Here is a 19,768-nt window from a genome sequence, read left to right on the forward strand (position 1 = left end):
CGGAAAGGGATCTAGGGGTCATAGTGGACCACAAGTTGAATATGAGTCAACAGTGTGATGCTGTTGCAAAAAAAGCAAATATGATTCTAGGTTGTATCAACAGGTGTGTTGTAAGCAAAACTCGTGAAGTCATTCTGCCGCTCTATTCTGCACTAGTTAGGCCTCAGCTGGAGTACTGTGTCCAGTTCTGGGCGCCACATTTCAAGAAAGATGTGGAGAAATTGGAAAGGGTACAGAGAAGAGCGACAAGAATGATTAAAGGTGTAGAGAACATGATCTATGAAGCCAGGCTTCATGAACTGGGCTTGTTTAGTTTGGAAAAAAGAAGATTAAGGGGGGACATGATAGCGGTTTTCAAATATCTAAAAGGGTGTCACAAGGAGGAAGGCGAAAATTTGTTCCTCTTGGTTTCTGAGGACAGGACAAGGAGTAATGGGCTTAAAGTGCAGCAGGGGAGGTTTAGATTGGACATTAGGAAAAAATTCCTAACTGTCAGGGTGGTCAAATATTGGAATAAATTGCCAAGGGAGGTGGTGGAATCTCCCTCTCTGGAGATATTTAAGAACAGGTTAGATAGACATCTGTCAGGGATGGTGTAGACGGAGCTTGATCCTGCCTTGAGGGCGGGGGGCTGGACTCGATGACCTCTCGAGGTCCCTTCCAGTCCTATTATTCTATGATTCTATGATTCTAAGATGGTTTATTAGATGATGAGCTTTCGTGGGCCAGACCCACTTCCTCAGATCAAATAGTGGAAGAAAATAGTCACAACCATATATACCAAAGGATACAATTGTACAATTGTATCCTTTGGTATATATGGTTGTGACTATTTTCTTCCACTATTTGATCTGAGGAAGTGAGTCTGGCCCACGAAAGCTCATCATCTAATAAACCATCTTGTTAGTCTTTAAAGTGCTACATAGTCCTGTATTTTGTTTCAGCTACACCAGACTAACACGGCTACATTTCTATCAGAGGTTGATGAGACTTTCACTATTTCTAGTACCGATGTGGTCTCGGTTTAATTAATGAGTTTGTTTAAAGATTTCTTACATTTTTTCAGTCAATGTGAACCAAAATTCAAATTCAAACTCCATGTACTTTGGATGTCTTCAAATGTGAAAATCTATAGGAATTGCTATGTGGGATCAACTAGTAAAATTTCTCCAACAACAGGCGGTATTACCTGCTTCAGAGGGAGGTGCAAGAAACCCTCCAGGAGACAGTTATGAAATAAATTGCCCATAGGAAAAGTTTCCTCTTAAAAGAGGTCAGTTTATGCCCTGAAGCATGAAGGTATATATTCCTTCCAAAACTCTTGGGTTGAAATCTTATCCACATTGAAATCAGAGGCAAAACTCACATGACTTCAACAGGACAAGAAATTCTTCCTCAGATTTTTTTGAAATCCTTCCTACTATAGCTCTGGCTAGTCAGTTATCCATGTCCAGTCCTTTGCTCAATCCCACTTAGCTCTTGTGGCAGATTTGCAAATAGCTCCCCTCTTTATGATAGGCCAAAAAAATCAGAGCCAAACATCTGTGGGGCTGTTCAAAATCCAATCCAATTTGTTCCCCCCCTATCTTCTTTGTATCTACACATTCATGATCTAGCTGTAAAAGAATGTGATAACTCATTGCCTCTTTGACCTGCCAATAACACAGTTCTAACCAGTCAATTAAATGAGAAACTCTAATTACTGAGAATTCAACATTTTCCTGGGATTTTGCTATTTGTAGGAGAATAGTGAATAATTGTGCCCTTAAATATCTTTCCATTTTATTTTTCTTGGGGAATGTACAAAAACGATATGTGTAAATATTTTTCTCCGGTGAACATATTTTATTATTCCCTTTTCCTTTTGCTTTCATTAAAAAGTGTCCCCTGAACCCATTACTTTAATATATAAATAAATAATGCCAGATTCAAACAGCATTAAACCATTTAAAAAAAAAACCTGCTTGAAAAGAATCTAAGGCAACTACCACATCTGGAATAACAATCAACATATTTTAGAAAGAGACTTCATTTTTTCTCACACAGCATACTAAATCACCGTGGCTCCATCTGCCAAAAATAACAGTTGGATATGACTATGGGTGGACGTGAACTTATAATGAGGTTCAATAAAGTACTAATCTTATTGGGTAATGCAACCTGGTTTGCTTTTGCTGGAGGGGAAAAAGTGTGTGTGTGTGTATGTGTGTGTGTGTGTGTGTACAACATTCACTTATCTCTACCTAATCCCTCCATACAGTTTTGCCTGTGCAAATATATATTTCAAAAATCATTAGTTTTGTCCCAGTTAGCCTTGTTTCAGGATGGATGATCAATTCACCTGCCCATCATTTCAGTCTAGGAAAATTTAACATACTGTTCTAAGCATAAGAGCTTTAGCATTTGCTAAAAGCCCCTAGAAGATATTAGCTGTGTACAACTTCTTCATTCTTCCTTTTGATACAGTTCTTTCCCAGATAGAAAATTAATCTCTAATTGTCTGCGATGCACTAAAATCATTTGTGGATTAAGAGTATACGATCACAAGGGTCTCATTTTGCTGTTCGTTCCCTGGGATCTGCGTATACCCACAGCAGGGCCTGTGATGGAGAGAGGGCTTAAGTAAATCTAAAGGTGGCACGATTAAGCCAGAAGGTGGACCACATTGACTGAAATGGAAGGTGACAGTCAGAATGAGACATAATAGGATGAAAGAAAGAAAAGGAAAACTCATCTTAAGAGCAGGAAAAGCTTCTGAATGTTGAAATCCTCTTATCTGTGGAACAGTCTCTGAAGGGATATGCCTCCTTGCCTGAGACACTTAGATCTCAACTCGACAGAGGACTAGGGAGCCATCCTGCACTGACCAAGGGAGTAGCTTGGATGATCTCATAGGCTTTCTATATCTCCAGCATCTATGATTCTGTCTGTGAGCAGGGAGGGCCCAAATATCATCACAGAGTGAAGGGAAAACCTATTGGGGGCGGGGAGTATTTTCCTAGCTCTCATCCCCGTACAGGAAGGGACTCGCAAGATTGGGGTGAGGCTGGGAGTGGTGTCTCCCAATGCACAGGTTGCAGATCCATGGAGAATTTGGTTCTCATCTCTCTGGATTTTGGGGCATTAATAGGGTTGCCAGATACTTTCACAAAAAATCCCGAACATGGCAGGAAAAAAAAATTGGTCGCTGCAACTTTAAACATCCCTGCACTCCTCATTCCCCCGACACAGCAGGAGAAGAATGTCCCCGCCAGCCTTCTGTCTGAGAGAAATAGAAAATATCGGACATGTTTTTTTACCGAGCGGGCCAAGAATGGACTGTCTGGGCGAAAACCTGACACCTGGCAACCTAGACATTAATGCAGAGGACTGAGTCTGATGCAGGGCTCCCATGTAGGAGCCATGCTTCCACTAGTTCCTAGCTTTTTCTGTGCCATTCACTGGGGCTGAGGGGTGACATATTCATGCCCATTGGAAACCTATGGAATCATTGTAAGTATATTGTATAAAGCAGCTGATCACTGGACTTTCCACCCCAGCCTGATGCCCACAGCCTAAACAATTTCTCTAGGTCCGATTGCTCGGTGCTCACAAAAAATGGGTTGTGCAGATGCTGAGTGGGGAGCCCAATGTTGCCTAGGTGCTTCTCAGTTCCCACTGACCAGTTTGGGACTGCTGTGGGTAGTTCATCTCAGGCTGCAAAGTAGGGATGTGAACAGTTAACTGGTTAACCAGTGAGTACCACCTTTACTGGATGATACTTACCAGTTGCTGTTAACCGGTGGGGGCTGGAGCAGATCCAGACCCATGGGTCCCACTAAGGGCAGGAGGCACTCCAGCTCAAACAGAGCAGCCCCTGCTTGTAGGGGCCCAGCCCAGCATGTCACAGGCAGGGGCACTCCAGCCTGGACACAACACCCCCGTTCATTCAGGAAAGGGGCGTGCCAGCCCATCAACCCCCCCCATTTAATCAGTTAATTGGTTAAACTTAATGTTTAGCTGGCTAACTAGTTAAACGGGATTTTACATCCCTACTGTACAGTGGATTACATCACCTTTCGACCAGTGTGGGGAGGCAAGAGGAGAGCGAGAGACCTCAAAGCAGTTCTTTCTGTGCTTCTGTTCTTGCCCTGTCCCCGCTCTTCCCCTTCCTCTCTCCCCAAAAAGAGAGGTGGAACATCTACTGAACTATAAACTCTTCAGCAAACAAACTGCATCACAACCACAGAGTCAGTGTTGCCCTTATAAAATTAGGTGATTGCCTGAAGCGGAAAGCCAGGTCTGCAGACTCTTGCTGGTCGAGTTTATTTCCTTTCATCCAACATGCCTAAGTGCATAAAATTCTTCCATTGACTTCCTCTTTTGTATCCACAGGGGACATGGGGTTAAACTATCGTTTAGTCTCTGGTGCTGGGGAATATGGTGAACCAAGAAGTGGGAAGCCAAGTGCCACTGCACAATACAGAGTCATTGTTCACTCTGTAGGATGTCTTCCCTGAGAAGACACTACTGTCCCATGCAGATTTAGTTTGGCACAGACCTGAATTTGCATCAGCCAATGGGATTCAGAGCAGACATTGGAGCAATGTACTTATTATGCTTTAAATAAATCTAGCTCCAACTGATATATTTTGATCATGTCCTCCGTCTAGTTTCATAAAAGTTCACATGTGCTTTACAAATGTGCCCAATATACTCAATCAGATGTGTGGGAAATATATATTTTTTCCATATGGTTCATAATATAACATAAAAAGCTTTTCTCTCCCCCTTGCTTCCTTGCAGCCTCATGAGGGCATACATCATAACAATCAAAAATCTGACGAGAAAATGCCTAGCGTTCAGAGCTTCCAAGTAGTTTTCCAGAGACTTATTGCTTAATGTAGCATAAATCATTAGCAGCAAAGTTGTTACCTGAACATACAGAGCAAGGCAATCTGATTTCCTTACTGCTGTAGAGAGAAAAATTGCTGTTCCTGGCAGGTAACTATCTTGCAGTTTGATAATTCAGAATAGATTAACAGGAAATGTGTATGGAGCGCACTAGCTAAAAAGAGTACCAGAAAGTAAGTGGCACTGGCGTGAACAAACAAATGAGACCAAGCATGATAATATATGTCCTTAGTGTTTTTCAGCCAGGATCCCTGAGAGGGCTACAAATGAGCAATCCATTTAAAGAGACAGCTGGTTACCAGCACATAGCCATTAGTGATGGCTGGAACTAAATAATACCTTTATCAACTGAAACTACAGGAGAGCTTTTAGGTATTATAATCCAATGTTGTTATTACCTAATTGGATACAGGAACTCACTAGCTTTCCTCTTTGAACCCCACTTTTACATCTCATCTAAAAGTCTGCACCAGCAGCCATAAGCCATAGTATCCTGCATGGTAGAGAACAGCTTTAATGAATAAAAAGGAGACAGACTAAACACAGTTTCGCCTTACAGTTTATCCTTCAATCCTGGACTGGAGTTTGCAGTCAAAGAAGGGACAGCTGGGCTGTACACATCACCCCCTCGCGACAAGTTGAGGCATTGTTTCAATAGACAAATAATGCCACTAAGACTGCCTAAGCACCACTTTTGGCAGCTTTCTTGGACGTATCCTAATAAAGTACTAACCAGTACTCAATCTCTCCTAATCCTGAGGTCTGATGAAGTGAATCATGAAGCTGTCGATATAAACAATGCAAAAAAGCTTCAATCTGATTTTTTTTAAAGGGAATTTGCTTATCCTTCTATGTGAATTTGGGTTTGAGTTTTACGGGCACAGATGTTGACTCAGAGTGAATATTAAAGCTGTGGGTCAATGCAAATATTTGTAGAAAACAAAATTTTGATTACCGAGCTCAAGAATTCATGCTGAAAGTAGCTGCATATCCATATATAGAGAGAGGAGAAATAATACTAAGCCATTTACCTGACCTGTCAGAAATTACTCACATGTTACACAACTCATGTGTTAATTACTGGAGCTTGTGGGAGAAAGGGAGAGGAGGAGAATTAACAGGGTTTTTTTTAACTTATTCAGGTTTTTTTTTTGTTTTGTTTTGTTTTTGTAACCTTTCTGCCAGGTGAAGCCAGAAACAGCCAGGGCTAGGTTCAATAACTAGGGGTTCCACTCCATCCATCCAACACAGAATGGGCTTGAGTCCGCAGTTAGTAACCTGGGAAATTCACACACCACCTGTCAGTACCTCTGGGAGGCAATGCTTCCCCACCCACAAGAACAGTCTGGCTATGTCTACACTCATGGCTTCTTGCGCAAGAACATCTGTGCAAGAAGTCTTGCGCAAGAAAACCTCCACACTGCCATGTGCGAGCTGTGCTTTTGCTCAAGAGCTCCCATGGCAGTGTGGACGCTCTCTTGCGCAAGAAAGCTCCGACGGCCATTTTAGCCATAGGGCTTTCTTGCACAAGAAATCCCTGCCGAGCATCCACACTGCCCTCTTGCGCAATAGCTCCTGCGCAAGAGGTTTTACACCTGTTAAAAAAGAGCATAGCTCTTGCGCAAGAAGCTCTCTCTTACCACGCCATCCTGTAAATTTCCTTGCGCAAGAGCGGGCGGGCAGTGTAGACGCTCTGCGGATTCTTGCGCAAGAACGGCCATACTTGCGCAAGAAGCCGCAATTGTAGACATAGACTCTGGCTACGTCTACACTGGCCCCTTTTCCGGAAGGGGCATGTAAATTTCATGAGTCGTCGTAGGGAAATCCGCGGGGGATTTAAATATCCCCCACGGCATTTAAATAAAAATGTCCGCCGCTTTTTTCCGGCTTTTAAAAAAGCCGGAAAAGAGCGTCTAGACTGGCCCCGATCCTCCGGAAAAAGCGCCCTTTTCCGGAGGCTCTTATTCCTACTTCAAAGTAGGAATAAGAGCCTATAAAGCCTAAAGCCTTCAAAGTAGGAATAAGAGCCTCCGGAAAAGGGCGCTTTTTCCGGAGGATCGGGGCCAATCTAGACGCTCTTTTCCGGCTTTTTTAAAATCCGGAAAAAAGCGGCGGACATTTTTATTTAAATGCCGCGGGGGATATTTAAATCCCCCGCGGATTTCCCTACGACGACTCATGACATTTACATGCCCCTTCCGGAAAAGGGGCCAGTGTAGACGTAGCCTCTGAGTATAGAAAAGAAGCTTTTAATAAAAGGGAGGGCAGTAACTTGGTATTAATTTGGAGAACCAGACCAAACAGCGTTCATAACCAAAAATACAAGTAAACGTCTCAGCCTAAGTAGGTTGGGCAGTGTGCTTTTCCTCTCAGGTTCTTAAGCCCAGCAATGTGAATGTCCCCTTCACATGCCCATACCTTCTCTGCACCCTACTCACAGTCACTGCCCTTGGTCAGAGCAGACCAGAGTTCAGAGGGGCATCCGCAGAGTTCAACTCCCACCCTCAGTGGGGGAATTAAAGAGGCATTTTATTTGGCTTGTCACTCACCTTCCCCCCCCCCCCCCCCCCCGCTCTCTGCTCTCTGCTGCTGCCCTGCTAACCATTCGTCTCTCCTCTCTGCCACCGCCCTGCTCATTACACCTCTCTGCTGGCTGATAGAGCTGCCACCGTTCTGCTGGCCACTTGTCCCGTTTCTCTGGTGCTGCCTTGCTGGCTGTTCATTACATGTCTCCACCACCACCTGCTGGGTCATAGTCCCTATCTGCTGCTCTGCTTGGCTGTGACTTCTGCCCATCAGGCTCAAGTGATTTTCTCTCCCAGTGATTTCAACACTTAGCAAGTAGGGTAGAATAAACACAACCCCAGCACAAGAAAGACTCTTGATAATGCCCATTTAGTTCTGTACTTGGAACATTATGGCTGCGTCTACACTGGCATGATTTTGCGCAAATACTTTTAACGAAAAAGTATTTGCACAAGAGAGCATCTACACTGGCATATGCTTTTGCGCAAAAGATGTGCTTTTGTGCAAAAGCATCCGTGCCAGTGTAGACGCTCTCTTGCGCAAGAAAGCTCCGATGGCCATTTTAGCCATCGAGCTTTCTTGCACAAAAAATTAACGTTGCTGTCTACACTGGCCTCTTGCGCAAGAATACTTGTGCAAGAGGGCTTATCCCTGAGCGGGAGCGTCAGAGTATTTGCACAAGAAGCACTGATTTTGTACATTACAACGTCAGTGTTCTTGCCCAAATACTCGTGGCCACTGTAGACAGGCGGCAAGATTTTGCACAAAAGCACCTGCTTTTGCACAAAATCTTGCCAGTGTAGATGCAGCCTATGTGTATGGTGGAACTGGGGATGGAGAACAAGTCAAACCAATCCAGGCTGGAGAGACATTATAGCCTCTGGATCACAATAACCTTCCTTCACCCCTCTCTCTCATAGATCTCTGAAAGTCGAGACCCTGCTTAGCAAGATTCTTTTTGCTAACTGTGTTCTCTCTCCTTTGGAACAATTTAGCACAGTTGTGCTTTTCTGTATCCCCACAAAATTGCAAACGTTGTTCACCCTCCTCCAGCTATCCCTGCATTTAATACAAGCATACTTGGGGCTGGGTCACAAATTAAGTTGATTACAATGAGCAAAATTCTACTCTATCTGCTGACTATCTAGCAAATCTGAGCAAAGCATGAGCAAACTTTATTTACATAGACTCACCCAAAGTTTCTCTCCCTTTCCAGCTAGCTGTAACAGAAGTGTTCCTTCATATCCCGTTTATATTTTGAAATTTGAAATGTCTGAAATTTCAAAATGATAGTGGTAGATCATATAGAGCTAATTTTGTCATTATTGTCTGCCAAAAAGATGAGCCACAATTTGCAATCATGTGTGACAGCTCTTTAAAAGCACAGGTGACTAAGTCATAAAGCAGGAAAATGACATTTTTACTCATGCAAAAAATACTCTCTGCTTTCTAGCTCCATCTGCTGGAAGTGAAACAAAATACTGAGTTAACAAAGGCTCCAAATCAACACAGGAGCCCTGTATCGTTCATCAAGTTATCAGCAAACAGTTGAACAGGTTTGCAGTCAAGTTTTTCGTTGTTAGTGTCTGTGCTAAACAAAACCCAAGGGCCACTCTCTGCTGGAGTCTATCAACACTGCACTGGAGGAGGCTGTTAAGGAAAATCAGAATGAGTGAAAGGTGAAGCAAATCTGCAGTGGAACTTGAAAACACTTACTGGATTGATAGGCCTTGGCATTTTCTATTGCTGCATTACCTCAATGTCTACACTGAGGAGAAGATTAACTCTGCTGCAGTCAATCTTCTGCTGTTCAAATTAGTGGGTCTAGTGAAGACTCACTAATTCAAACTGAGAGGGCACTCCCCTTGGCACTGATAGCCCTGCTCCTCTTGAGGAGTAAGAGGAATAGACGGGAGCGGGGTCCCCATCAACCTCCCGCTGTGGGGATGGCGCAAAAACCCAATTTAGGATACTTTGATTCCAGCTACTTAGTTAACGTAGTTGGAGTTACATATCTTAAGTCGTCTTTCCCCTTTAGAGTAGGCCAGGACTTAAAGAATTGATCTTTGGGATAAAGGTTGAGACACAAAATATTCTTGAAGAAAGTCGTCTCTTGTATCCAGAGGGATTTACAATCCGTAATCCATATTTCAAAAGGTTTTTATTCTACTTTGATTGTGGAATTGTTTGCTTACTGAATTCTTGTCTCTACTTAATGCAAAACTCAACAAATGGGAGAAGGAAGGATTGTTTGGGGTTCTTTTATTCTTTTTTTCAAGTTAGAAACTTTGTAGCTATAGTTTGTAGAATGCCTGTGCAAACAGGAAAATATAAGAGTGGACAGACTTGCAATTAAACACTACACTTAAAGAGTATCTGCCGAATTGGCTTATTGCTTCTGGGTGTAAATCTTAAGGTCCTTTCCCAGGCTGGTGTGCCTGCTCTACAAAAAATCATCAAGGAAAGAAGTGTGTGGGGAGGAAGAAATGTGGTTCCCCTCATGACATTTTCCTTATATCAATCTGGGGCAACCAATGGGCTGCCACGTCTGGCCCATAAAATGCCCACTAACTTTAGCAAGAATCCTGCCAGAGTCGGGAGGACTGAGTAATAACAAAGAAAAGATTTTAGGGTATGACCCTGCAAGTGTGAATGAAATAAACTGATGTGAGTGGCTCTGGATGTTATGGAGCAACATCCCTCTGCACCCATCTCCACGCTGGCTACACAAAGTGATCTATTTTATTTTATTTTATTTTTTTATCGATGCTTTTTAATGGGAGCATCAACATGCTGGATGCTATGGCAACCAGCCTAGAGTAATATCCTAGATGATTTGCACAGGTTCCCTCTGGCTCTGCTCAGTGCTTGGGCACTGATTCTTTCACTGTAAACATGCAATAGAGTGGTAGCTGTCGGCTTCCTATCTCAGCTCTGCATCAGGAAGGAGTATTCTCTCAGGCTGGGCCTGAGGCAAATGAGATTTGTCTGTATGCTACAGTTCCACTTCCCTGGCCCTGGGAATGTGCATTACAGAGCTGAGTGGGAGGGGAAGGCATTTGGCCCCTAACCAATTTAGAGCAGCCTCAGAGCTGTTATAAACTGTGCTTTGGTGCCTGTGGCTCCAAGAGGACATTCCGGTTCTGGAGATCATCAGAGCATATCAGTGCTCTGGTCACACATTCTCTCCTTCCCACCCCAAGCAACAACTCCTATCCAGGGAGATCCTGAGGAGCTTGCTAGATGTCTGTGTCTAGACTGGCCAGTTTTTCCAGAAAATCAGCCGCTTTTCTGGAAAAACTTGCCAGCTGTTTACACTGGCCTCTTGAATTTCCACAAGAACACTGACGTCCTACTGTAAGAAATCAGTGCTTTTTGCGGAAATACTATGCTGCTCCCGTTCGGGAAAAAGTCCTTTTGCGCAAAGCTTTTATGCAAAAGGGCCAGTGTAGACAGCTCAGATTTGTTTTGCACAAAAAAAAAAAACGCATCTAGATTGGCATGGACGCTTTTCTGCAAAAAGTGCTTTTGCGGAAAAGCGTCCGTGCCAATCTAGATGCTCTTTTCCGCAAATGCTTTTAACTGAAAACTTTTCCGTTAAAAGCATTTCCGGAAAATCATGCCAGTCTAGATGTAGCCGATGTGTTTTACAGCCCCTTTCCACTGGCAGAAGAGGGCAAAGGTACCACAGAGGTGCAAAGAATTCACAACCATGTCTAACGTGGGGAGGTATGGGAGAGTCAAGTCTTGATTTTGTAATCACGCTTAATCAATGTGTCTCTGTCTCCTAGTGGTGGGATACACAGAGGTTAAAACTTCTGCTACAGTCTCTGAGGTAACTAACTTTGAGCTTTTTTAGTTTGGCCAGTAGAGGCTTATGCTTTTAGAAGATCCAGGCTAAATCTACACTGCAGACTTCTTGCGCAAGAACTATTTTGCACAAGAGTTCTTATGCAAAAGGTATTGCGCAAAAGTGCATCCACACTGCCATGTGCTTTTGCGCGAGAGCATCCATGGCAGTGTGGACGCTCTCTTGCGCAAGAAAGCTCTGATGGCCATTTTAGCCATCCCACACTGCCTTCTTGTGCAAGAGTTCTTGTGCAAGAGGGTTTATTCCTTGTGGGGAGAGGAATAACTCTTGTGCAAGAAGCCCTCTGTTCCTATGCTTTACTGTAAATGTACTTGTGCAAGAACACATGTGCAGTGTAGATGCTCTGCAAGTTTTAGTACAAGAACACCTGTTCTCGTGCAAAACGCCTGCAGTATTTGCAGATGTAGCCCCATTAGATGTAGCCCCAGATTTCAATTCCAACTGCTGATGACCTGCCCTGGGGAGCTGCATTATCATGGCTTTCTTTGCACCTTTGTAGCAATAAATGTGAGCAGAAAGTCTGCTGTAACTTATGCCAGGAGACCAGATCTGCACAAAATGGCCCCGGGACCAGAAGAGTATAAAAAGGTCACTTCAAGCCGCCCTACATTGCTCTGCATACTTCTGGGCTGTGCATGAGACTCTGACCCTAGTTTTGCTTTATTCTTTCAGCTGTACTAAGTAATGAATGCCTGCTGACTAGGTCCAGCAATGGTCTAGTACAGTGGTTTTCAAATGTTTTGGCTCATGGCCCACCCCTCTCAATGCAAACCTTTCTGTAGACCCCCAGCCAACCACTTATGATGACAAAATGGGTGCATGCAGGAGTCTGGGGGGAGGATCTAAGCAGGAGGAAGGCTGCAGGAGGGAGTGGGTGTCTGCAAGGGAGGGGATAGGGACGCTTATCTGGCTCTATGCTACTGGCCACTCCCAGCCACTATCCTCTGCTGCTTCCATTGGCCAGGATTTCAGGCAATGGGAGCAGCAGGGAAAGCCTCTAGGTGAGCAGTTTCCTGTGCTTCAATTCCCCCAGCCAGGGGGAGGGATAGCAACAGCCAGGGCTGGATTATCCATTAGGCACAGTAGCTCAGTGCCTAGGGCCTATGAAAAAGTTCAGGGCCTACAAAAATTTAGGGCCTACAAAAATTCATAATTGACTTGAAAATAAGAAAAGAAAATGGCTCAATCAAACTTAATTTGCTATCTTTAGTCAACAAACAACATACAGATATAACATAGAATTAACTATTAGGCGTATAGGTGATAGGGCATTTCTCCCTTATATATTTATATATAATCTAATTTAAAGGCCTATAATTATGAGAGTGCCTAGGGCCTACCAAGACCTTAATCCAGTCCTGGCAACAGTGCATGGAGCCATTTCCTCCCCCACAAACCGGATCCAGCCCGTGAGGCTTGAGGCTTCCTCCTGCAGCGGAAAGCCGGTGCTGTCCCTCCAAACTTGGGGGAGGGGAGTGCCCACGAGCCTGGAGCACTACCACAGGCTCCCCGCTGTGGGCGGCGGGGGGGGGGGGGGGGGCAAGCCCATAATAGCCAGGGGCCCACCTGCTGGACAGATGCAGACCACTAGTATTCCGCCTATCACGCTTTGTGAACTACCGCAAATTAGCATATATAACCCACGGGTTATACATGTTTTTAGAAACCCCGCCCTCCCCCCTGCAGGATATACATATCTGCGGGGCATACACATTTATTTTTACTCACAAGCAGCTCTGCCCCATTAGAATTGGATCAGCTATGCTCCGCTGCAGGGAGGGCCTGACGAGCTTCCATTTCCCCACCCGGAGGAGGGTGGGTTGCGCCTGGCTGCGGCTGCGCAGAGCCTTGGTGTGAGTGCGGCGCCCGTCCTGCTGGCCGGCCATCTTCCCTGTGCTGTGCTCTCCGTGCCCGGAGGAGTGTGGATTGTGCCTGGCTGCAGCTGAGCGAGGCCTGGGCGCGAGTGCAGCTTCCCTCCCGCAGGCTGGTCAGCTTGCCTGCGCTGCGCTCTCCGTTCCCCCCGCTGGAGAACACCAGATGGGTGGAATGCAGGACCCGTGGGTTATACGTATCCAAGGGTAATCTAAGGGTTTTTTTACACAAAAGAAAAACCGCAGGTTATACACGAGTGCGGGTTATACACGGGTGCGGGTTATATGTGCTAAAATACGATACTGATTTAGAAAGAACTGCATCATGCCACTGAAGATGCTGTCTCTTGGGCACATGCTAAATAAATAAATATTAAGCAGCATAATATAATTTAGTTCATGTTGTTGTAACCCATGCTAACTGTGTGGCTCTCTTAGGCTATGTCTAGACTGCAGAGATCTTCCGGGAAAACTTCTTCTGAAAGAGAGCGTCCACACTGCATGGATGCTTTCTCGCATTTCAGCTGTGATTACTATGGATGGAGTGGCCACCAGGGCACCTGTGCTTTTTCCTCTTTCCTCTTCTTTCAAAAGAACTCCCTCTTCCCTGTCCACACATGCCTGTTTCCGAAAAAGGCTTTTTCCTCGTAGAATGTGGATTACCAATGTCGGAAAAACCCCTCTGTTCTTTTGGTTTTCTTTCAGAAGAACATGATTGCAGTGTGGATGTAATTGATGTTTTTCAGAAAAATAGCTGTTTTTCAAAAAAAACCCTCTGTAGCGTAGATATACCCTTAGTATGAGTTATGCAATAGTATCACAGGTAGCAGGGGTACAATGATATATGGTCCATCATTCCAATTAGAATGTTGATCAAAGAGTTTAATCTATCAAGAAACATCTTGTCTAGAGCAGTGTTTCTCAAAGTGATCCGCAGACCCACTCTGAGAAAGTTGCTACCAGGCCATTCCGGTTTGCTTACTTACCAGCTCTGAAGCCACAGAGCCTCCTGGCTCCCATTGCCTGCGGTTCACCATTTGAAGCCCAGGGGAGCCGCAGGAAGCAGCATGGGTCCATGGACCACTGTGAGAAAAATTGGTCTAGACCAGTGTTTCTCAAACTGTGCTCCGTGGAGCCCCAGAGCTCCGCAAGACATCTCCAGGGACTCCATGAGGCTGACAAACTGGAAACATCGATAGGTACAACTCATACAATCAGTGGACCGCTGAGGCTCCGCATAAACTTTTACGCATGTAAAGGGCTCCGGAGCCCAAAAAGTTTGAGAACCGCTGGTCTAGACTCTACACAGAGAGAAAGGTGTTCTTCCTCCAGTTTAGAGTTGTACCAGCAAGTGGCGCTCAACACCTTCTTTGCTTCACTGCTGTATTTTGAACTCCACAGAGCTCGTCTCTCAGGAGCGCTTTGAGTTTTAGCACAGATGCAGGGATTGGTTCTCCTCCTGTGCACCTGACGGCTAAGTCTGCAATTTATTTATTTATTTATTTGTGATCAGAATGTCTAGGACAAGGGTGGACCTGTGGGCTAGATCTGGTTCCCCAGGGATAGCCCCTGGCAGGCCGCTGCTGCTATATTTACCTGCACCTCTGCAGCTACGGGCGCATGCAGATACAGTGTTCCAGTCTGCGTCGCTTTCTGCAGCTCCCCTTGGCTGGGAACAGCGAGCTGTGGCCAATGGAAGATGCAATTACCCATACCTGTGGAGGCGCAGGTAAATATAGCGGCAGCAGCCCTCCAGGGGGCTAACCCTGGCAAACTGCTGCTGTTTTATTGCCCACCCCTGTTCTAGGAGCCATATTCACGGACCAGGACCCCATTGCTCAAGTTGCTGTTTCACAAACATGAAGCTCGGCGATGGACAAGACATAGCTGAGTGTCTAGAACACAGGAGTTTAGGGCTATGTCTACACTGCAGGCTTCTTCCACAAAACCTTCTTGCGCAAGAGTGCATCCACACTACAAAAGCACATCAAAAAAGGATGTGCTTATGTGCAAGAGAGAGTCCAGACTGCATGGACACTCTCTAAAAGAAAGCTCGGATTGCCATTTCCATAAAAGCCATCAGAACACGTGTGCTTTTTTCGATTTTTTTTTTGTGTGCAAACCTCTCCCCCCCTTTGCCTGTCCACACACACCTTTTTGCGCAAGAACTCTTGTGTAAAAAGGAGTTATTCCTCGTAGAAAGAGGCAGTCTGAGGTAGAACGGAGAATTGAATCTAGTCTTGAGCCCCAGGGTAGCACTGTAACCACAGAACCAGCTTCTCTCTCTAGCGGAGCAAGCTGCAAAGTCTCCACATTTTCATCAGTTTGTATTTTGGATTTCTTAAAAAAAATGATTGTTACAATTTTTCTATTACATTTTTTTAATTATTTTTTTAAAATGGGAATTCCATCAAGTGTATTTTTAATTCATCCCTATAAACTCTTATCATTAGCTATGTTTTAACAAAAAAGAGCTGTAGTCAATTTGGTTTCTAATAACATTTTCTTCTGGTTTTCTAACCTTAAGCATTGATTTAGCTGTTCCAAAACAGAGCACTACTCCACATTTCTCCATTTCATCTCTTTTCTGTATGGTTTATTTAGAAGCAATTCTGTTTTGTTGCCCTACAGATAGGAAGACACCGCAAAAACCCCTCTGTTCTTTTGATTTACTGTAAATTTATTTGCGCAAAAACGTGCTTGAGGTGTGGACGCGCCGCGGGTTTTTGCGTAAAACCCCTGGAGTGTAGATGTAGCCAAGGTGAGCTCTGTCTCCCTTTTCACAAGTTGCTAGAAACTTGTGGGTGCATCAGTTTGGGGGTACTCAACTCCAGAGCCTTTAAAGAACCTGATTTTTAAACAGCACTGAGTATCCAAGCTCTGAAAACCAGACCCTCAAAGTGTTCTGTTAAGAGCAAATAACTACAAAATACAGAATCCCATTGATTTCTATGGGACTATTTGTAAGATACTGCATAAAGGTTTCAGGGGTTAGCTCTAGTAGTTTTTTTCTGTTGTAATTTAACTGTCCGTTGCTTTTTTTCTGCCCTGCATAAAACAAAATTTAATATAATGCTTTTTTTGTTAGGTAGTAAATACAATAAAAGTTATTGCGGTAGCTTTTAAAACCTGAATGCAATTATATTATAAATTATATATATTATTATTCCTTTGAAACAGTTACAAACATAACAATTGTTCTTAAGATAGAAATTAAAAAATCACTGCTTATAATCAATTTATCCGTTATATAAATCACTCCCTACTATATAAACCTATGAATGATGCTGAAGAATAAAAAAGAGAAAGCAAATCTATCTTAATGTATTTTTATTAAATTAGACTTTTTTGCAGTTTTAAGGAGGAGAAGGCAACCTAACATGACTGATGTATTGAGATATTTGATTCGATTTTCATCCAGCATGCATGAATGCCACAGGAGGCAGATGGTCTCCATATAGAGAATGCATGAATTGTTGTCTCTCAGAATGCAAAATTTTATATACCAGATTCCATTGTACTTTGAAAAATTCCAGTTCTACTTCTAGTACTTTTTTCATCATCATTTGAATCTCTGCCAACTCTATTTAATGATGTTACTATGCTTAGGGTTTCAATCCAATTGGCAATAAGCCAGCTGTGACTGCTTTTAAAGCAACATAGGCTCACTCTATTTCACAAGGTGTTTGCCCAACACACAGAGATGAGTCTTTGGTATCAAAATCTTGCAGAAAGCATAGTAGTCTGAGAAGCACAATTATGTATTTAAAATTAGATAAAATTGGCCAGAGAATCTGGCCCAGTGGAATAGGACTTGCTCACCTTACTCACAAGTAGCCACTTCTACATCAGTAGATCTAATATTGTTATAAATAATGATATGCAGGGAATTTAAAGTCACCACATTTGCTGTGTCCCAATTTTTGTTGCCCTACAGATAGGAAGACAGAAGGACAAGCAAGTTATTGTCACAGCCTTATCAAACGTAGATACTTATACGATTTCCATTGCCACAGAGTCCTTAACAAGTTTTGTTTACAAGACCCCCATGAAATGGGGAAGGGCTCTGCTATGTTCCTCATCTTACAGAGGGGAAACTGAGGCAGTCTGTGGTAGAACGGAGAATTGAATCTAGTCTTGAGCCCCAGGGTAGCACTGTAACCACAGAACTAGCTTCTCTCTCTAAGGTAGCAAGCTGCAAAGTCTCCACATTTTCATCAGTTTGTATTTTGGATTTCTTAAAAAAAATGACTGTTACAATTTTTCTATTTCATTTTTTTTTAGTAATTTTTTTAAAATGGGAATTCCATCAAGTGTATTTTTAATTCATCCCTATAAACTCTTATCATTAGCTATGTTTTAACAAAAAAGAGCTATAGTCAATCTGATTTCCAATAACATTTTCTTCTGGTTTTCCAACATTAAGCATTGATTTAGCTGTGCCAAAACAGAGCACTACTCCACATTTCTCCATTTTATCTCTTTTCTGTATGGTTTATTTAGAAGCAATTCTGTTTGGGTTCATCCTATTTTTCTGACTCATTTTGGTTCACTCTCTTTCAATATTTGCTCAGTTATGTCAATTGTGAGGACTGTACTTGACTTGGTGAATCTGTCTCATTTCTGTTTGGTTTCATGAGAAGCAATCCCATTCCAGGCACATCACATTTTCCTGGCACAACCAAACCCTTACATTGCTAGTTATGATAAGAGGAAGCTGATACCAAATTTGGTGGTCCTAGTTCTTACTGTTTTAGGAGGTGATCTTGATATATCAGACAAACAGACAAACTCTCTAAAATATACAGTAGATTTCTTGCTGTTAAATAAATAACTTTTCCATTGAAGCCTGATTTCAGAATAAAGAACATTGGGTAAAGAGAGCAGAATTCATCCCATTCTTAGGCTATTTATAGCATATAGCCAAGTGTCTAAATCAAAGTATATTTTGGGGGAGGCCAAATCCCTATCTGTTGTTTAGAAAAAGAAAGCATGGCTGCCATAAATGTCAATAGAACTACAATTATTTACCCTTGGCCTGGGTTTTGATTGTGCCCATCTCCAGACCTTTACAAGAAGCACAATGAAAACATAATTAAAGAACAGTAAAAATAAAACTCACTTTTATTATTACAGATTGAACCTCTCTAATCCAGCACTCTCTGATCCAGCAACATCCGTGGTCCAGCATGATTTTAGGTAGTCAGATATCCACTTACCATGGGCGTGGCCAAGTTTCCTGCAGTCCCATAAAGTTCCCACCGGTTCTCAGTGTTCTGTGCTGTTATTTAGCTCTACTTTACCTCTAAATGTCTTCTAAGCACCATGGGTATGTCTACACTACCCCGCTAGTTCGAATTAGCGGGATAATGTAGGCATACCGCACTTGCAAATGAAGCCCGGGATTTGAATTTCCCGGGCTTCATTTGCATAAGCCGGCCGGCGCCATTTTTAAATGCCGGCTTGTTCGAACCCCGTGCCGCGCGGCTACACGCGGCACGGGCTAGATAGTTCGAACTAGCAAGCCATTCCGCACTATCTGTACGCCTCATTCCTCGTGGAACTATCTAGCCCGTGCCGCGTGCACGGGATTCGAACAAGCCGGCATTTAAAAATGGCGCTGGCCGGCTTATGCAAATGAAGCCCGGGAAATTCAAATCCCGGGCTTCATTTGCAAGTGCGGTATGCCTACATTACCACCCTAATTCGAACTAGGGTGGTAGTGTAGACATACCCCCATAGACAGAACTATGTAGCACTTGAAAGACTAACAAGATGGTTTATTAGGTGATGAGCTTTCGTGGGCCAGACCCACTTCCTCAGATCAATATGTGGAAGAAAATCGGCACAATTATATATACCAAAGTGATACAATAAAAAAAAAGTGAACGCATGTGAAATTGACAAATCAAATTTTAGAACAGAGTGAGGGTGAGGGGGGAAGGTAAGTTTCTGTGAGGTAGTGACATAGGGGTAATAATAGGGGAAGTTTCTGTGAGGTAATGACATTAGGGGTGATAATTGGGGAAGCTATCTTTGTAATGGGTGATATAATTAGAGCCTTTGTTTAAACCCATACATAAAGTGTCAAATTTAAGCAAGAATGACAATTCTGAAGCTTCTCGTTGAAGTCTTGAGTTAAAGTCTCTTTGAAGCAATATGCATGTTTTAAGGTCATTAAGTGAATGATCAGTCTGGCTGAAATGGCAACAGCTTTCTCTCAGTGAGAGAGTCTTATGTCTGTTTTGTGTGCATTGATTCTTTGGCGAAGTGTCTGAGACGTTTGTCCTATGTACATAGCAGACAGACACTTTAGGCACATGATGGTATAAATTATATTTCTGGATGAACAGGAATATGTGTTCTTGATCTTGTAACTGGCATGGTTAGGTCCAATAATGGTGTCAGCAGAGTAAATATGTGGACAAAGCTGGCACCAGGGTTTGTTGCAAGGGAAAGTTCCAGGGTTGGTATTAGTGTGGTATGTCCTGTGGTTGTTGGTAAGAATCATCTTGAGATTAGGTGGTTGTCTATAGGAGACTATGGGTCTGTCTCCCAGAGCCTCTCGGAGTGTAGTATCCTGTTCCAGTATAGGTTGTAGTTTATT

At 43.4% G+C, this 19,768-nt stretch overlaps 1 long non-coding RNA gene across 1 annotated transcript; it reads right to left on the minus strand.

The window, feature by feature from the left end:
• Positions 1-8,801: 8,801 nt before the first annotated feature.
• On the minus strand, positions 8,802-17,094 carry LOC142818672 (uncharacterized). The gene is made up of 3 exons (XR_012896255.1): positions 16,984-17,094; positions 13,019-13,373; positions 8,802-9,069 (listed from the first exon to the last, which is right to left on the minus strand). It is a non-coding gene; the product is annotated as an uncharacterized LOC142818672 (long non-coding RNA).
• Between the last annotated feature and the right edge of the window lie 2,674 nt (positions 17,095-19,768).

The sequence above is a fragment of the Pelodiscus sinensis genome, chromosome 17 (assembly GCF_049634645.1).
Source record: "Pelodiscus sinensis isolate JC-2024 chromosome 17, ASM4963464v1, whole genome shotgun sequence".
In the NCBI taxonomy this organism is placed as follows: domain Eukaryota; kingdom Metazoa; phylum Chordata; order Testudines; family Trionychidae; genus Pelodiscus; species Pelodiscus sinensis.